Source organism: Rhyacophila brunnea, unplaced genomic scaffold (genome assembly GCF_057557595.1).
Source record: "Rhyacophila brunnea isolate RB1 unplaced genomic scaffold, BYU_Rbru_1.0 scaffold_2, whole genome shotgun sequence".
NCBI lineage: Eukaryota > Metazoa > Arthropoda > Insecta > Trichoptera > Rhyacophilidae > Rhyacophila > Rhyacophila brunnea.
In genome coordinates this window covers 42937199-42959090 of record NW_028232859.1, presented here as the reverse complement: position 1 = coordinate 42959090, position 21892 = coordinate 42937199, and the positions used below count along the sequence as shown (strand labels likewise).

Genomic DNA, 21892 nt, shown 5'->3' with positions numbered 1-21892 from the left:
TGTCAATTGTATAACGTAGGGAAGAAAACCACAATGAAAAATGATGATGCTTTTCCAAGATTTAAAAAAGTACCTATCAATTTGTTTTTTTTTTACCTTTTCCATATAATATATATATAAATATATTTGAAAATCGAATGCCGCTAAAAATATGCAGAAATTCCATCTTATAAGTAGGTACGTATAATATTTTTAATCTAAATTCTGGCATCCCATTATCTCAGTTAATAATAATGTGAGACCGCGTCCCTCATCCATCAAGGCGGTGGGCGAAATGATCTGCAGGCATAGTTGTGGGGTTTCATCAGTCGAGATAATAATTTATAAAGGTCGGTATCTACCCATTCACTTCCGTTGCGGATGTATTTTGGATCTCATTTTATTCACTGCTCCGTTAAACAATTTGGGAACCTTCCAAACTACTCTGCACAACCTGCAGCGAGATATAATACATACTTTCGCTTTATGGTCGCTACTTCCCTGAATATGCTTCATACACTTTGGTTTGGTACCACTTATATATACTCCGGTACAATTTCATTTTATAGAATAGTATTCCATTTTCAAAGCTTGCCCACTTTTACTAGTTTACAGATAAGTACTCAAAATAGATGTATAGTATAATATTGTTGGTATAGGTATTAATCCTTTTTTATGATTTTGCCGAGACTTTGATTGCGACGTGAATTCTACCGAGCTCTTCCGTTCTACCCACCACTAGGGTACATTTTAATTCATCGGCATTGTTAAAGGTATTCGCAATTTGCAGTTGTACCTGCTATGTGTCGTTCAAATTTAGAACATTGTACTGCTATATGTACAATGTCCTTCAAAACACCACATTCAACGCATAACTACAAATTGCTTCTTTCCATGAATATTTAGGTACTAATTCTATTTTTGAAAGTTAGATTACTATCAACGATATTTGAAGGACCGAGAATACAAAAAATAGGTAAATAATCAGTTGTCATATCACCACATACATATTGTATATGCGTGTAAAGGATTCAACTGTGTAATTCTATTTTCATAAGCTAATATATAAATATAATTGTTTTCAAAACGATTATTTAAATATTTTGTTATCTATCCATTGAAACATTAAAAACAACAATAATTGGTATTATTTCTCATCTTGAGAACAAAACCTCATTTTTACAGAATTATGAATACATGTTTTTAAGATTAATAATACAGCAAACTTACCTTTATTCAAATATGTTTCCTTTTGATTCATTTAATCATCAGTTATTCGTGTAATACAGTAATACATATAAATTTAATTAACTAGATGTATTATATTTACTCATAGTATAATAATATTTATTGTATAAAGTAAAATGGACAACAAATATTTTGAATATATGGACAAAACGAAATAAATTCTAATGAAACGTATTATTGAAGACAAATTGCCTATCTTAACTTTCTTGGATGATAAAGCGTTTTGGCATAATTGAATTTTTTTAACGACAGCTCTTTAAACATGGGGACAGAGTGCTTAATTACAGACGCATTGAATTTATTATTTAAATTTTCAACAGTTACAACATAATAATATCCATTTAGAAAAATTACAACTTTCGATAAGTTCAATAAAAATTATAGAATATCTTTGTTAGTACAACTATTTTTTTTAAATACATATGTACAATTAACTGAAATACAGGACTTCTACAAACAGCTAGCTATTCACAATAAAAAAAAACAGAATGATTCGTATTATCAATTGTTCAATTTCTAGACTCATGCTTCTTTACCTATGCTTCACCTCATATTCTTGCAAATTATTAACACGTAATATTAATAAAATTATGAAAACTTTGTAAAAAAATTATACTTTTCTACACTACGTGAATAGAGTAAATTCGACTATTATCGATTCAACTGTAATTCACAATACTGAGGACGATGATCACTGTAATTATAGACGTTTTCTACGATCTCTTTCATTTTAGAGCGATTCATTGAGTTGTTGTTGATTCAGTTGCTTGCTTAGTGATGTTGTTTTTATCCTGAAGGCTGTTTGGATTTCTTCTTATTTAACCTAACCTACCGAAAAATGGGAGCACATTTTTGATGGAAAGCTCTTTCAGCACAGAGATATTTGTATGCCTAATCATCCATAAATCACATCTCGACCGTGTCAATTCTTTTCCTAAAAAGTCCATGTTTCAACACTGTAAGGGAAGATTGAAAACATAAGCGTTTTAGTGGTTTTTGTGATGCTGCGATTTTTTTATATCTTGGTGAGACGACTCATAGTGTTCTCTGACATGAGAAACTAGTGACACCTCTCATTGAGTCGGCAATCAACATTTATATAATATTTTGTTTAAATACTTTAGATTCAGTATCTATATAAACATGCTTTTTAAAATAATCTGAATTTATTCATTATTTTCTGTAATTTTCAAGCTAAGCCCAGTATGATAGAATAAATAATTGCTTATATGATCCATCTGGGAGCAAACAGGATAAGTTTTATTATTGTAATATAATATTACTCACTATCTATTCACTATTATAAAATATTTTTATCGTTTTTTTATAAACGCTTATCTCCAGTAGCTTTAACCACTGACATACTATTTTATTATATAGGTACCTATTTGACGTGTTAACGTGAAGTATATGTTCTGTTAATATAATGAATAAGCAAAAACAACGATGTAATAATACAGGCAGTTTTTTTAATTATTTCAAAATCAGTAATATGCAATTTGCTAAAGTACAATTAAAAACTTCTCCTTAACATTATAAGCTTTATTACCTTAACCGGAGACATCTCGAAAACAATATCTCGAGAGATAAAACATATCCACACGCGAAGAAGTTAGTTTGAAAACTCGAGTAGGTGCTGAAGTGCGGCTGTTGAGTACTAAACTAGTAAGGCGCGTTATAAGAAGACCCGGTGTGGATTATTCCGTGGACGAGGCTCACCGGCCTGCCCAAACTTCCTTCATCACAGCGCTGAGAGGGCGGGAGATGGAGTGGGGGAGTGACGTCCCTCTACCACGTGACCTGCACGCTAAGATGGCGTCACATTACCGCAGTGGTTGGAAAGCTCTCGGAGCTTTTTATCACTGTGTTAATCGCTTTTTATTCCACTAAAATGGCCATAAAATAAGATATATTTTTTGTATTTAGGCTAAGCTTTTCGGTCGAAATAAACGTATCGGGATATTATTTTGAACCAAATATACTATTAGCAATCTTGGTAACGATAATCGAATATAATTTATATATACTATAATTAATTAAATTGTTAATTTCTTAGAGTTGAATTATATTTAAACATACTTTATATTAATGTATTTTTAAATATGATTACCTACCTATACAGTATATATACATAAGCTTAATTTACTAATAGTATAGATAAGCGACAGTAAATAAACATCCGTAGAAACAAAACCACAGTAACCAACACAAAATAATATCATCCAATAAACAATTATCACTTGAGAGATATCGTTACAGTTTTATTCCGTGCCTGCGTATTTTCATTAGCTTTCTGAAAAAAAAACTTTCGCATGAAAATGTTAAAATATAATGCAGGTCTAAATAAAATGCTCAGTTGAAAGAATTTGTTGATAATCATATAAACAAAAAGCTTTTAATTGTACATGCATAATACGAAGGTGGGTCAATAAGTCCTTAGAAAAGCCGACAGGTGGCGCGACTAGTACTGTAAGCGGTTTGTTTTCATGCAGCGGCACTACCGATTCAGTATGCTGCGAAGTTTCAATCAGATTGGTCGGGTTGTTGTGTGTTTCTCGTACATTTAAAAAAAAATTGCTTGTGGAAAATGGAAAAATGGAAACTGGAGAAAATTGAGTTTAGAGCTGTTATTAAACATTTTAATATAAAAGGGTTAACAGCAAAGGAAATAAAAATTGAGTTGGATTTAGTTCACGGCATATCTGCTCCTTCACTTGCAACTATTTATAACTGGTTAAATGAATTTAAACGTGGTCGTACATCAACAAAGGATGAACCACGCTCAGGACGTCCTGTAGAGGTGACTACACCAGAAATGATCAATAAAATCCACGATATGGTGTTAAGTGACCGAAGATTAAAGTTGAGTGAGATAATTGAGGTTACAGGGATCTCAAAAGGTAGCGTCATTTCTATTTTACATGACAAATTGGGCATGAAAAAAAATTCTGAAAGATGGGTGCCGCGTTTGCTCACAGTCGACAATAAACGCAATAGGGTGGTGGCCTCTAAAGCCCTGTTGTCGCTCATGCAACGCAATCCGGATGAATTTTTTCGTCGCTTTGTGACTGTAGATGAAACATGGATACACCACTATACTCCCGAGACGAAAGAACAGTCAAAGCAGTGGATTGCGAAAGGCGAACCATGTCCAAAGAAGGCGAAAACCGTAAAATCAGCTGGTAAGGTTATGGCTACTGTATTTTGGGATGCACGTGGAATTATTTTCGTTGACTATTTGGAAAAAGGAAAAACAATAACAGGGGATTATTATGCATCTTTATTGGACCAGCTAAAAAACAAAATTGAAGAAAAACGGCCTCATTTAAACAGGAAAAAAATCCTCTTTCATCAGGACAATGCCCGTGTTCACACATGTTTACGATCAATGTCTAAAATTGAAGAATTGAAGTTCGAATTGGTCGACCACCCACCGTATTCGCCAGATTTAGCCCCCAGTGACTTTTTCCTTTTCCCAAACTTAAAAAAATGGCTAAGTGGACAACGTTTTTTTTCAAATGAAGAAGTCATCGATCGGACAAATGTTTATTTTGAGGACCTTCCGAAAACTTATTTTTCTGACGGTTTAAAAAAAATTGAGAAACGTCTAACCAAGTGTATTGAGCTCCAAGGAGATTATGTTGAGAAATAAAAAAAAAATACAAAAATAAAAACTGTTTTAATGCTTTTTTCTAAGGAATTATTGACCCACCCTCGTATAATATGCTCACCAGCGAATTTATTCTATATACAAGACTCCTATCGGCAGCTATCGATGGTAGTTTTTCATATATTTGTATCGAAGTACTATAATTGTTACAATAATTTAGCTGTCAAAACTGTCTATCTTTATATGCTACAATAATTGCTAATACTTCGATACAAAACTACCCTCGATAGCTGCCGATAGTGACTGAGAGCAGTCTTGTGTATAGATGATGGTGACTATAGCATATTATTTTAATAATATTTAACTTATATTCATAATATAATAATTTTAATAATCGGTGCTAGTTAATTGTCAATTATTGAAAAATTGCAAAATATTTAATTGAATAGCAAGTGATATTGGTTGGTGGCTTTCCTAACAATTTTGAAATATCATGCGTCCCGGATATAATCTAATCATGATCCTGAATAGCTACTTGTATTCCAGAACAATCAGCTATCACAGCTGAGTCAAGATATAACATCTCCTTCAACCCACAGATTCCTGGAATAGATCCATTTTAAAATAAAATCCACTAAACGAGCTTCCTGACTTAAGGCTTCCACGAAAATATAGCGTGTATCTGTATCGAATTTGTTATGGGTATTACAGGTATAGAGCTTGAAAAAGTCACCACTTAATAGATGTGGTAAGATTCAGATCAAGGTACACATCGTGGGGTCTTACAACGTGTGTGATATTCTCGGAAGACTTTCAACTACACACTGAGCAAAATCAAAGTCTGTTACGAGGATTGATGATTCATTTTTATGTTGTATATTGTTTATATGTATAAGTCTTCATATCGCCATTAGATTACCTATATAATATTATATTATTATCCACGGAGAAAAGTATTAAAGCGAATTTTGAGTAAGGCAAGATAGAAATTTCTCCATGCGGTACGAGTGACTTTTAAATATACTATAGAACATCTCATCTTTTTTTATGAATACAGTAATATATTGTATAAATTTACGCATGAATGGATATGTCACCCGTGCCATTGTTAGGTCATTTCTGCTCGGGCGAGGAACGCTCCTGGCATTAATCAGCCGCCACGGTGTCTCGGAGGAAAAAGCAGAGGTGTACCTTTTCATAAAACATAATACATATACGAGGTTGCTAGTTGCCGGTTGGTGTGTGTGATGTTTACCGTTTTGAAGATGTTTCAGCACTTGGCGGATGTGTTTTGTGGCTCTGCAAAACTTTAGCAAAGTCGCTCGGTTGGTGCCTTTGTAAATTACAATGCTACTTCTTAACTTTTTAGTGTTGTTCTATGACTTACTTGTCGCAAGATTTATTTTGTTTTCACTATACAGTCTTTTCATACTACATGTTTCCCAAAAAATGTAATGTTACTCACTTGAATTATTTCTCTAATATATTATCCTATATATTATATATTTCAAATGGAGAAGTTTCCTAACTAATCAGTATATTTCTTGACGCTTATATTTTAAATAAATAACAGGTACATGGTATCTTAAGTAGATTGGAATCCAATATAAATATTCCCTTATTGCAGGCTTACCGGCTTAGAATAAAGATTAATATATTAATAACAACGATAAATATGGTAATGAGAAAAACGCCCATGATGTTCGAGTGGCTTAAACGTTGGCCGATAACGTCGTCAGTCCCAGATTCGAATCCTGGATTTGACAAATACACAAATATTTTTTTTTTAATTTGTGTTTGAATCAGAGTATATAGAGTAATAATATATTAAGCAAGTGGTTAACATATATTTCTCGTAAAAACAAAAAATCGTTAATACAAACATCCACTCTGTGGAGGGCCATATTATTGTGATCTTATTAGGATCGGACATTTTCAAAAAAAAGAAGATAAATGCATCATCTTCAAATTGTTGCTTTTCATTTCATCAGTATACCTATATGAAATAAGATTGTGGCAATAATATTCATTTAATAATTTATTAAAACATAAATAACGCCATTTTTTACATATTTTTATACAATGTAGAATGAACGCAAACTTTATACCAGTTTTTTTTTATTGTATGTATGTATATCTTTAAATTAAAAATCTTTTTAATGCCTTTTGATACCTACGTATTGATAATTTAATATACTTTCAAATTTATATCATCAAAAAATGTATTAAATTACATTTTATGTAACTTATTTTGTAATATGTGCCCCTAGTAGCATTACAACCCCTCAGAGAGAGGAGAATGTTTGACCAAAATACACGGAGGTAAGTAGTGAGCTTGTCAATAATGACGCCAAATAAAGAAAATTATACCGTGTGGCAAAACACGAGGGTTATATTATTTATAAGTAAATTAGATTCAAGAAGCATGCGTGCGTAATAAATATGTGAATACAAATTATTCTACTTATTCAGAACCTGTATTTTTTTGCTATAAAAAATAATACAATACCTACAATAACATATTATCAAGAAGTGATTTTGTTTTATTTTTGAATTAGATATTATTTCATTTTTAATGAATGATTGTATTTATAATGCTAATTATCATTATTCTTTTGTTTCAGATTAATTAAGCAGGAGTGAAAGTATATGTTTTAGGTAAGCAAAATCTTATAGTATTATAGTTTGAAATAAATAATAATTAACTCAATACTATCAATAATTATAATTGATAAAAGCCGAACAACAATAGTAATTCAATTTGGAAAGCGCTTCAGAGATTATTAAAGGCTATTAGTTCAAATTTGTCGCAATTAAGTATGGCACCTTTAACATAGTAGTCTATGTGCATGGGCGTGAAATCCGATAGAGGAAGGGTTGATTCCTGCGGGATGTCTCACTTTTTTTTTTAATTTCTATTGATTATATATTTTCGAAGAAGTGTTTTCAAATTTATATATGTTCAATAATTAGAATGTTACATTCTTAAATCTTGTAAATTATTCGTTAAATAAAAAAAAATAGTTAATTATAATTATTAAGATCGTAAAAATTTGTTCCTTGTAAGCTTTAAGGGGGAGAGGCATAAAAATTCCTTATCAAATTAAAGCTTTAAACATATTTTAAACCACTGTTAATACATTAAACAAACAAATTTATTAAAATATAGCTTGATTGCAAACAACGATTAAAATTGAAACATAAAACTAAAATCAATTAGAAATTCTAATGCAAATTCCATCAAGTACCCAAAGTCAATTTTTATTAAAACGTTCATTTTAACAATTTAAAAGTAATAACAGGCACAAAATTGATAAAGGTAAAATCGCATGTGTTAATACAAAATATTACTATGTACCCACTCATTGCCCACTGAAGAAGGAAGCCGATACATTACACGGCCGGTCCTACTTTTTGCCCTTCCCGTTGACTATAGATGACCTATCACTGTGTATAGACTGCTCATACTGACGTGTCTGTCGTGTTCACTTGTCAGAGTATTCTTAGTTTCAGATTTCTTTCAGATCATTTTAACGTGTCTTGGAGACCTTGGAGTTCATCTGATTTAGTGGTTATGTGTTATTAATAATAATTGAAAGTGACGATCAAAGTAAGTAAACTTCTTCTGTGTATAATAATATCATAATACACTAGAACGTTTGTCAATGTGACAGTCGATTCTAAACGACAATAACTAATTACTTATTTATACTCTCCAGTCATTATTTAATACCAAACTCTTCTTGCAAGTACGTTATAAATAGTATGGCAGTGGACCACTCGTTTCTTGTGCAAAAAGTTATGCTCAGGTTTTATTAATCTAAAGATGGCGGTGACCTACTTCAAATCAAATAAGTACATTGAATATCTCTCGTTATACAAATTATCTTGGCAGAAGATTATATTTATATATTAATTGCGGTCATTTAGAAAAAAATAATGAATATGAAAATTAATTGGCGGTTAACTGCAAGAGTAATAAAATCTTTCAACTTTTTCTTTGTTTTACCTTCGCAAAGGGCATAACTTTGAGGAATATAACGGCGAATACCTTCCTCCTTAATTGGCCTTTCTTTCATTGTCTAATAAAGCAAGGTAGTAACGGTTACAGCTGGCATTACGCGTTGCTTCTCTTTTATGTTGGGTGCCCTGTGCCAACTCAGTCCATAACATTAGAGACCGCATAGAAAACATGATTTTGTCGCACTTCGTGAACGTTTTATTTTATTTAAATTACATAATAAATACGTTCTATCATTACTGAAATAGTATTAAACTGCGTTTCATATCATAAATTAATATTAATCTACACATTCATACAAAAATTACTGGTGCTCCAAACGTAACATACAACCTTCTTCTAAAAAATATTTAATGATTCTATTAACCGGACATCTTCTCATGGTCGGCTTTCAGATAGAAATTCAAAAACAAAAAAACTCAGGTGTTGTCGATTTATTTTTCGAATTACCTAATAGTATTTAAGTATTATTTCGTTCTTAGGGCTATATCTCAGCTGAGGCATGGTCTAAAAAGATCGTGACTAGGCGCGAGCCGAACGAAATATAATGTGTCATAAAAATCCAACATACGTCCATTTAATGTTATGTTTATTGTTATATAATAATAATAGTATATTCATTGACATGTTTTCTTTTTCAAGTACATGCAGAACGTTTTTTAGTCATCTTTACACGATTTAAGAATATATTCTTCCGACGCCATCACAAAACAAATTGACATACTCACAAGTCGACTGTCGCTCTCCAAGTGGCAACGCGGCCGAAGTTACGCCCCACAGAGTGTTGAAAATTATGTGTTGTTTCACTTATGTACGCTCTTAAGATAAAGGATTCTTAATATATGAAAAATCAATTTTAAAAAGAAAAAAGAAACCACATAACTGAAAAAATATGACATACCATAAATGAAGAGCGAGCAATTCCGGGTACTCCTCTTCATTCTATAGTTATCAAGTGAGAAGGGAACTATGAGAAGGGAACCGACACTTCATCGTCCCGTATATGTTTTTAAAGGAGCTGTGTCATGCTTCCACACAAATGACGTGTCAAGCGTATTGGAAACGCTGCATGTTGTCCAATAATTGATTTATCATTCGTATTACATAAGCAATAGCCCGAGATTTTTCCACGTAAAATACAAGAAAAAGCAGAGATACAAAATGATTGATTCTATTTAAATGTAATTTATCCACATACCACACACAGCCTATTATTATTTTTTTCAAAACAATGTAATAAGCAAGCGGTCTAATTAGCCGTTTCGTGTTTAAGTAAGCCCGTGCGATTAACAAATGCTTGAATTTAGGCACGTACTTCTTTACCAGCACCTCACCTTACCATTTTATCACTACTATCCTTTTTGTACCGTATCCTATCACTTTTGTACCGAGCGTATTGCCCAATACTTCGCATAAAATTATTTTGTACCATAAGCCGTTTTTTACTGTACAGGTGTTTTGGCTTAGATTTTGGTTCTTTTATCTTATTTCTAATAAATCTCGTGAAAATGGATTACAATCACCCACGGTGAAGGCTTGAACAAAAACGAACTATAAGTGCGAGTGAGAAAGCATTCGGTACGCTTATATCTTCGCAAAATGCATAACAATAAGATAGAATTTCCACGGCAGAATTAAATATTTTTTTTAACGTCGCCGGTAAAATATTGATTTAAATGATTAGGTACATTCATTATAAAAATGTGAGCACGTGTTGCTGAAATTTGTTGTTTTTGTGTTAAATATAAAGTTAGTGGTAATTATTTTTGATTAATTTAGTAGACGATATGGTTAACTATGTTGTGTTTAAATTTGGTAGCTGTACTGAGAAGCAACATGATCAGTATAACGTTTCGTAGTTAAGTTAATAATAATAAAAATGAGGTTCTACTGTGCGTTATACGCAAGAAACACGGCTTTATTTTGCCGAACAGTAGCCACACTCTTTATATTATTACTCTTACTATAAATTTAATCAACTAACACTGGTTTTAACATCCCGTACAAAAGCTCTACATGTATAACGTTACACCACTAACGCTATAATATTATACTATATAGGTAGATATGGCTATGTTATTAGTAATACTAGCAACTAGTAAAAGTAAACTTTAACGTTACATGGGCATAGTTTTAGAATCTACTTTACACAAGCAAAAACAGTATATTACGCGGTGTTTTTCCACACTGCAACATTTCAATATGTTCGAGCAGTAATATGCCAAATTTATCAAATTAGAATAATATTTTATAACGTCTTAGTTTATGCTCATTTTGTAAGCAATCTTTATCCACTGTAGTAAAACTGTAAGTTTTTACATAATATATCATTCAAATAAAAAAATATAATTTATAATGTAGTTTGTTACCAGAATACAATACAGTGCATATTTTCATCATCATCAGCCGGGGTCAATCCACTGCTGGATGAAGGCCTTCACAAGCTTCTTCCAACTCTCTCGATCCTGTGTCATTCGCTGCCATGTATTTCCGCCGAACTTTGCCAGTTCGTCAATCCAGCGGCTTTTAGGGCGACTCTGTGGCCGTTTTGTGCCCCTTGGGTACCACTGGATGACGGCATTTGTCCAGCGGCCGTCTTTTTGGCAAGCAATGTGCCCTGCCCATCTCCATTTTAGCTGTTTGGCAACGTCTATTACATCGCTTACTCTTGTCTGCTTCATAACCCATTCGTTTCTCTTACGGTCCTTTCGCGTGATGCCCAACATACACCTCTCCATGCCTCGCTGTGCGACTCTTAGTCTTTGGACATTTCTCATGTTGAGGGTCCACGTCTCTCAGCCATACGTGATCACGGATAGCACACATTGGTCGAACACCCTACGCTTAAGACACAATGGCAGGTCACTTTTGAAGATACTATGCAGACGTCCGAAAGCACTCCATCCCAGCTTTGTTCTTCGAGCAATTTCATCGTGCATGCTTCCGTCTATGGATACCTGCTGTCCGAGATAGACGTAGCTGCTGCTCAAGTTGGGTGCCATTAATACAGTGCATATAAGGGTTGTTAAATAAAAATGAGATTTTTATATAAGTAGTTCAATGTACTTTCTATATATCGGTCACTTGTTTGAACACCACTAGCTTGGAAAATTTATTACCATTAATAAAAGTCCGGATGGACACCCCTTACATTAGTGTAGAGTGTAGACCACTGATGCATAAACCGCAGTCGAAAATGCCATTTGTTGCGGCCCAAAATAACAAGTACTTCATCACTAATATATTATAACTATTAAATTTAAAATAATAAAATGTATGTCTCGTCTAGTACAATATACAATTATTTTTCAACACTTTTCGCACTGCGGCTCGTGAATTTTTTTTAAATAGGTTATATACTATTGGTGTAGACTTCAATAATATATTACATATTGTGTGCTATCAGTACTCACGTATGCAAAATATGAAATATGGACCCTTAATGTAAGAGAAATCAAATAACTATGAGTAGCGCAACATGACATGGAAAGGTGCATGTTGAACATAATTCGGAAAGACCACAAAATAAACCAATGGGTAAGGTGGCAGGTAAGAGTTAGCAATATGATATAGGTCACCAAGTAGATAAAATGGTAATGAGTTAAACAGGACACTGGCAAATGGATAAATCCCCTCATACAACGGTACTCAAGGGATACTAAATTATTACAGAGACGCCCTGAATTCCGCTGAATCGATAAACTCGTAAATTGCAGTGAATTTACGTGGAAGGAGACTGAGAAAAGTGGAAGGAGCTAATGGAGGTATTTATCCAGAGTTGGATCAACCCTAGCTGATAATGATGAAGAAATAAAAATAAAGTTTGTTGGAAAATCAGTTCATTGCACTTTATATAATATATCAATACCATATTTCAATAAACTCAATAAACCTTGCTCCAAGATAATTTGGTTTGAATTTTTTGCAGAAATTCTCATTTTAATTTTTTGAAGAAAATGTATATTTTTTATATGTACTTACTTATTTTAGTGGAATATAGCAATGCACAATGAAATTTCACAAAATCCAGTACATAACTGGATTAAAGGTTAATCTCAGAAAGGGTTTTTCGATTTTATGACACATGAAGAAATTTCTGACTCTTGTTTTACTGAATTGGACCTTTCTCCGTCGAATAGAATTGTTAACTCGAAACCTTGAAATTTTGACTTGTTTTCTTATTGAAATGGAAACATGATGACACATTGAAATTAATCGATATATCGGTCACTGGTGTCAATATCTTGAAAAAATACTACCATCATTATTTTGAAAGTCCAGGAAGATACTTCTACACCGATGTATAACTATCTTTATGTATAATATCAATAACATTTCACGACAATCTGTATATTAGATGTTTTTAATTACTGGCTTAATCTAATATTTAAATAATAATATAATATAATATAAATAAAATAAAAATTAATATTTGTTTGTTTGTTTGTTTGTTCGTATGTTATGAACTGCCATACCGTTCATCCGATTGCGATAAAACTGTGTAAACTTATTGCTTGCATTTTCGGAAAGAGTATAGGCTATACTAATATATAAAAATGAATGTCTCTCTGTCTTTATGTGTGTCTGTCCCGTATGCGTTCCTATACCATTTATCTGATTGCGATGAAATTTTGGTAAGTGGTTGTATGCACACCCATGAAGGTTTCTGAATTAGAAAAATCATCATTTTCTTCTTCTTCTTCATTCTATCTTCTTTTATTCGTATGGTTCCTATACCATTCATCCGATTGCGATGAAACCTTCGTCAGTTGTTGTGTTAACACCCTCAAAGGTTTCTGAAATAGTACAACCACCTTCTTCTTCTTCTTCCTCTTCATTCTATCTTCTTTTATTCGTATGGTCCCTATACCATTCATCCGATTGCGATGAAACCTTCGTCAGTTGTTGTGGTAACACCCGCAATGGTTTTTGATTTCGTACAACCATCTTTTTCTTCTTCTTCTTCTTCTTCTTCTATTCTATATTCTTCTATTCGTATGCGTTCCTATTCCATTCATCTGATCGCAATAAAATTTTTGTCAGTAATTGTGCTTACACCCGCGAAGGTTTCTGAATTAGTACAACCATCTTCTTCTTCTATTCGTATGCGTTCCTATACCATTCATCCGATTGCAATGAAATTTTGATCAAGTGTTGTGCTCACGCCGCAAAGGTTTCTGTATTGATGCAACTATTTTCTTTTTCTTCTATTCTATCTTCTTCTATTTGTATGCGTTCTTATACCATGCATCCGATTGCGATGAAATTTTGACCAGTTGTTGTGAGCACGCCCGCGAAGGGTTCTGAATTAGTACAACCATCTTCTTCTCCTTCTATTCGTATGCGTTCCTATACCATTCATCCGATTGCAATGAAAATTTTATCACGTGTTGTGTTCATGTTCGCAAAGGTGATACAACCATTTTCTTCTTCTTTTTCTTATATTCTATCTTCTTATATTTAATTTAAATATTTGTTTGTTTGTTTGTTTGTTCGTATTTTATGCTCTGCCATACCGTTCATCAGATTGCGATATAACTTTGTCAACTTATTGTTTGCACTTGCGCAAAGAGTATAGGCTATATTTTATATATAAAAATGAATGTCTGTCTGTCCCATATGCGTTCCTATACCATTCATCCGATTGCGATGAAATTTTGGTAAGTGGTTGTATGCACACCCGTAAAGGTTTCTGAATTAGAAAAATCATCATCGTCTTATTCTTCTTCATTCTATTTTCTTTTATTCGTATGGTTCCTATACCATTCATCCGATTGCAACGAAACTTTCGTCAGTTATTGTACGCACACTCGCAAAAGTTTTTGAATTGATATAACCATTTTCTTTTTCTTTTTTTTCTATTCTATCTTCTTCTATTTGTATACGTTCTTATACCATTCATCCAACTGCGATTTTTTGACCAGTTGTTTTGCGTACGCCCGCAAAGGTTTCTGAATTAGTACAACCTTCTTCTTCTTCTTCTATTCGTATGCGTTCCTATACCGTTCATCCGATTGCAATGAAACTTTGGTCAGTTGTTGTGCGCATACCCGCGAAGGTTTCTAAATTAGTATTATATAAAATAAAAGTTTGTTGTTTGTTTGTTCCATCCAATTTTGATTTTTTTTACTACATATTAATAACATTAATAACGTTTGCATATTTTGGATTCGATTTTAATTCAGTGTTCTTTTGTTTGACCTTTACTCATATTAGAATTATTTTCATATTGCCATATTGTAACAGATATTTTAATATTAAAAAAATAATTACCTCTTATTATTTTTTAAATATCTAAGATAAATATAACCACGAAGCGACCCTGTGTGAAGCTGGGTACTTCAGCTAGTGTTTTATAAAAATTATCCAAAATTGAATTACATGTAGCCTTAATTTTATTTCCTGGCATCATTGATATTATTAATTGTATACGATTCATAATATCAACAGTTCAGATGAGTAATTGAATTCAAATGGAGTTAATTATAATAATTAATACCTGATTGGCTAGAATCAATATTATATGTTTATCGCTCAGAATACAAATATTACGGAAAAAAAATCAATGAAATATTTGTATTTACTTACAAAATCCATAAAACGCAGCCAAACGTGAATAATAAATGATGAAAACGTAACTGCAAGCTCGCGTCATTTTTTTGATAGCGCGTAAAATGTATTCACATGAAAATAATTTGATGACAAGTTATTTACGAGTGCGCTTCATTCGATGAATAAGCAGTACAAATATTAGTTGTATTAATTGATATTGGAAATTATGCCGGCCATGCGTAAACATCAAATCATTAGCACATGGCATATAAATTGCCTCATGGATTCCAATGAAACCGATATAAATTTACTGGCATAGATTAATTAAATGGAAAACTGAAAATATAATATAACAGTAGGTATATGAGAATTTTATTTCGGTGTTTGAATATCCTTATTAGGTTTGCAATATATATATATATATATATATTGCAAATTTATTATTTTAAATGTGTTAATTTTTATTTATGCTAATTTTATGCTAAATATAGAAATAATTCAGTTGTAAATGCACCTTACTGAATCAAAGACATTGAATTGCATAAAAAATTATAACGTGTCATTAAATATTTGTACTGCAATATTACTTTAAACCAATATTTTAATGAATGTTGTAATTATCTAGAGTTATTTAATAGATTTTTACCTCATAATCGTGAAAATGTAATAAAATAAGACGTTATTTTGTGGAAAGTTATTTACAATAATTAAAAATGCCTAATACCTTTCGAAGCGGTTTCGTAAATGTTTTAATATCAAAAATCGTTATTAGCCATTTTCTCAACCTATACTTTAGACTCTAGAGTCTAGATTCACTCCCACATCACACTACGGCAATCGTTATTTTTAGACGCTATTAACATAATATCCCTGTCAGCTTATAATTAGTTGGTCCGGGATCTGTAAAATTCACGTGATGTTTCCCAGTGTGTGCTTCGCGTATAGGTTGAGCAAGTGGCTAAAATCAGTTTCCCGTAAAAATAAAAATCTGTTAATACAACCTCCACTATTTGGCTGCCCATATGATACTCTTAGGATTGGACATTATGGTGTAATGTAAAACATTAATTTTTAAAGATTGCATTTGAATATACTGTAATAAATAATTGATGAGAAAGAAAAAATATATAAAAATTCTTAGCACATTGAAATATTTACGTAAAACTTAATTATTTTCCTTTAATGTTAGAGTGAATACGTGAAAATTATTAGTTTATGTGTTTAATGTGATATTAAACGATAAATAGAGTGGACATACAACTGAAATGACATTCAAGAAAGAATGCTAGATCAGATCGACATGAATCTGGCCTAAAATAATCAGATGAAAGAAGTACTGTACTATTTTATCCACTAGTTTATATAAGATATACGACAGCTATCGCCTACAGTAGGTTGTATATTTTTTTAAGTTTAACCAACGGAACATTTTTGCATGACTATACAGCATTAATTATTAATATAAGGTACAAAACAAATGAATTAATTATGGTTTAGTAATAAACGGACACGGAAATCATTAATAAATCAAAGGTAAATTTTAAATCGTGAAAGAAAAAGCAGTTAGTATAACTGAGTAATTATTATTTTATTTATATCGTCACTGTTCTGGCAGAAGAAACTAATTCGAAAAAATTACATATTGAGTTAGTTATACCAAAATGTTCCTTATTTCAAACTTTACCGTCTGGAAACCTTCTTAATAAATAAACAGTTTTTATTTCGAAGTCATCCTTTTTACGATTACTTAATTAAATCACATGATAGACTATTTCAAACATTTTAACAACTTCAAAGTCAAATTATTCAAAACTAGTATTCTCCTATTGAAAAAAAACTACTATTCTCCAGTTAGTGTGTTCTGCCAGAACAGATACGATATATTCTTATGCCTTTATGGTGATTAACAACTCAATCCGTGTCAGCATATTGATCGGTGATATTAAATATATTACTGAAATTACAAATTCTCTAATAATATCCATTTCCCAGAGTGTCCAATTATTGTAAACAGTCAGTAAATGGCTTATTGCAGATTGTTTCCGCGAAATCGATTTTTCCACATAGTCAGCTGTAGTCGATGACCCAAACTCCATATACCTAGTAGCTGACTCAATTACAATAATTATTTCCCAAATATCCGTACGTCAATAAATAGCGGATCCTAATTCATTGGACATGTCACTCGAATATAAGTTCCTGGTCTGTTAGTATCTCAGCATCCTAATCGCTCCATACAACATCTCATTCTACCGAGATCAGATCTCGGAACCGTATCGTAAGTATTATAATAAATAACTACTGTAACATACTCTTGTACCGACTGTTTATGCTGCAAATAAAATTCGCTACTCCATCCATCGGAGCAACCACCAAAATAAAGACTTCATCATCCATGGTTCCCACAGTGATGACCCCCACATATTTACTCACTGCAATATATCTATAACTTCATTAATACTTTCATATATATTTTAATTATTAAGATTATTAAAAAAAATAGAATGATATTATATTTACGATTTAGTGATATGTCGGTTATATTATTTCGCGCGCTGAAATAACAATAAAAAATACAATATAAATTAGCCGCGCGAAAAAAAATCATTTAAAAAAAGAAGAGCCAAGTTCATAAACGTTGGTGTGAGATTTTTTGTTTTTCTTTTAAAATACCAAAAGCGATTATTTAACCCTTTTATGTGGCTCGGTCCGCTGCATAATAGTCCTGGGGCAATAAATATTAAATCGGACGGGGAGGTCCGTCTCTTTATTTTTAACGAGATATCTTTCCCGCTGTAAAAATACGAAACCCCATACATGAAAATTCACTCACACATTATTGGAGACCGTATCCAAAGACGGTGAACTCAGCATTAATCTGGTATGCAGATATCTTGTTTTGATTCTGCTGGTAGTATACCTGTGTAAATATTTATGGAGGCTGGGCCAGGCATGAACTTGATTGAGAGTCAAAAAACTCAGGGCCGCGGACCACTTCCGGCTTTCATCCGACTTTTTTAATCCAGCTAAACAAACAAGAATTTTGGGCATATTATTTTAAATCCTACCTAGGTACTCTTAGATATAATAATTTTTTAAAACCTAATATAATATTTATTACAACAGTGATTTTTAAATCATGATATTTACTAATTATATCGTAGATAATATATTCTGTAAAAATGATTTACGAGTTAATTAACTTGTAAATTAAAATGTTTTATTATTGTCAAACAAGTATCTATGTTATATATGTATTCGTTGATGATTCTTAAGTCACTTGTACTAGTTTATAATGTGAATTTTCTCAAAATTATTGAATGAATTAAATTACTAAATAAAATTAACCCAAGTACTAAAAGTATATTACCAACATTAGTACAACATATTAATTAACGCAATTGCAATATAAATATATACAATTTTATCAAACCTATATAATATAATATAGATAATACAATATTAACATTTAAATTTATTTCACTCAATATAAAAAATGACGATGTATGTTTACAGCAAAAATTAACAATTATGTTACAATACGTCGTAGTATCACCATGTAAGATCCCAAGAGGATTATATTATATCCCTCCACAGAATGTGGGATGAATTAATAGATTTTTTTTATAATAAATTAATATAGGTATTAAAAAAACATTTTTACTTATGTAATGCACGTCACGAATATTTTAAAATATAACCATTGGAATCAATATATTTTGAAATATGTATTTTTGCTGTAATGTATACGTATATTATTTGAATACATTAATAAATTGAAATGATTTCTGTCAGCTGGATAAATAGACACGTCGCATAAATCAAATTATGTATTGAAGCAATGCTGCTTCCACATCATAAATGCTAAGCATCGCAAAAGCTACATAAAGCAAAGACAATATTGAATGTGACCTGTGCAAATAGCATTTCCTATCCCTAAATTAATAATTAGCGCTGGCAACACAGTGGATGTGTTTCCCTCTTCCGGTCTCACCGGAAGTGGTTTTAAATGTTTGGCAAGCGTTTATCACCTGCCAGGGATGGGGGGGAATACCCTCTCGGCTCGCAAATAATTTTAAAATTACAAAAAACGCCCATGATTAAAAAACAAGTCTTTTAAGCGAAGTGAGAATGGAAATTTAATGGCGCATGAATAAAAGATTACTTTTGAAATTATATGAAAAAAGCTCATTTATGCGTAACATTTCCAGGCGTTTTGCGTAGTTTAGTTTGGCAGGTGAAATTTTGCAAAATAAACATTTTTCTCAAACTTGCCCTTAATAAATTTTAACAACGAATATTATTTTTCGTCTATTTTATTTTTTATCGAATTTTAACAAAGTAATGTTACGAATATAAGAACAAAAAATGCTTTGATGATTGAACTCTGTTACTTGTGGATTTAATTTATTTTGTGAGAATTCCAAATTTTATAAAGGCTTTTTTTTAAATAATAATCCATAATAATACAAATTACTAAGGTATCCACCTTGAAACTACGGCTCGTACAACAATTTTTTATAGACATATTTTATAGCATTCAAATTTAACATTTGACTTACAAACCTTGTGACATGCAATCAAAATAAAAAAAAAGCTTTATATTAAATCACTAATTGAAATTGGATAAATTTCAACATACTACTCGTATTATTATAATATGCGCAATTCTTGAGAGCTGGTATTTTTATAAAAGTCCTACTTCACCATTCATCCCATCATCCAACGTCCAATGTCTAATAAATCACTTTCGTTCATTGGACAACTACAGACATCGATATGACTATAATAATATCATGTTTCTAAGCAAAGACGAATAAACTCTCTTACTAAAATGAAATAATAATTATTCTAAGACATTGTATATTAATTGTCCACTGATTATTTTTTATTAATTTATTGACAAACGTTTCTGTTGTGACAATATGTGTTGGCCAAACATATTAATAGGAGAGCCCAAAAATGTTAATATTCGTATTACTTGTCTAGTACTAATACCTATTGAAGCAAATATGATGTAGTGTGGGGCCTGCTGTTTAGTACTGAAAAATAAAATGAACGAAGTGTAAATGAATGATTTTGACATTAATATTATATTAAACTCCACTCTACCCTAGTACATATGTAATGCGAATGACAGTAATCGTGCAATATTCATTTTTTGTAAAGGTCTTGAATAAATTAGTACAGAAATAACGAATTTTATATTTGGAATTTGGCGTAATAACATATATCTGAAGAAAGCCGTAACGATTTTAATATATGAATATATTCTATTATTCGGGTTGCGAACCTCGGATTGATATATTTTTTTCTAAATGTGACTTGTAAAAGTTTTTACAGCTTTGTTCTATTTTATTAAATAATACATAATATTGTAATAGACAGCATCTATTATGTTACCTATATATTATGCAAAAAATAATATTACTAAAGTATCTAGTGCAATAATAATGCATAATATAATATTCGATTTACATAAAATAATGGTAATATTATGTAACTCCTCAAAATACGTGAGATTTTTATTTGACTCTACAGTGGATTCTCATTGATATATCGATACAATCTAGGCGCGCCTGTTTTAATTGCACTTTTGGGCTTTTAGCATAAGTCAGGGTTCGTTTTATGGCGAAATGTTTCGTAAATCATAATTTTCCATTATTTATTTTGATTTATGTCTTGTATCTTTCATGGCGGCTGCTGCCATTTACCGGCAGCGTATTCAAAAAGGTATATCAGGTGTGTTATTTGCAACAATGATGAAGTGGTTCTGTTTACTCATAGATGCACGTTTTCAGCCACCATCCCCTAACATACTCACACCCCTCTTATCATGCTCGAATCTCCGTCCTATTGCATCCTCAGTAAATCATGATAATCCAAAACGAAATCGTTTAACCCTTTAATGGAGGTTATAACTTACTATATCAACTCGTTTAATATTTATTCAGTACTTATTCGGTTATGATATGGATTTTGCCTGAAATTCCGAAGTATGTATTGTTAAAGCTTGAGGGTGGTGAATCCAATAAATGACAATTTGGCAGGGAGATCGAGTTTTATTTTTAAAAACAATACAAGCAGCGTACAGTATATATAATATGCAAGTAGATTAATTAACTAAACTAGAGGTAACATTAGTTCAATTTTGTCGTCCGTAGATTGTACCCGAATGATCCAGCCATCGACGTCTATTATGTATTCCACCGGGGTTAAATTGCATGGCTCCGTACCCTGAATTGCGTTTTAAAAATGTGGGGCCAGGTAAAATGTTTGTTAGGTACACTACTAACACACTATTTAAATAAAAGTAACATTAATATTAAGTTTGTCTAAGTAAGTTCTTGTTATAAGGCCGTTAGAAGCCGGTTATGACCCAATTCTCAAAACCGTCCAATTTAATGGATGTAGGTAGTTTGAGCATTTCCACCTGGTTAATTTATTAATTTAATTTGGTCACCAGCAGAAGGTATTCAACA

The 21892-nt window shown here is 31.8% G+C and overlaps 1 long non-coding RNA gene across 1 annotated transcript in view; it reads left to right on the top strand.

Moving 5' to 3' along the window:
- LOC147072354 (uncharacterized) overlaps positions 1 to 21892 on the top strand; it is a 146658-nt gene that overhangs the window by 82488 nt on the left and 42278 nt on the right. Inside the window, exon 2 of the long non-coding RNA XR_015070597.1 lies at positions 7462 to 7495. This is a non-coding gene — a long non-coding RNA (uncharacterized LOC147072354). The remainder of the gene's footprint in view (positions 1 to 7461; positions 7496 to 21892) is intronic.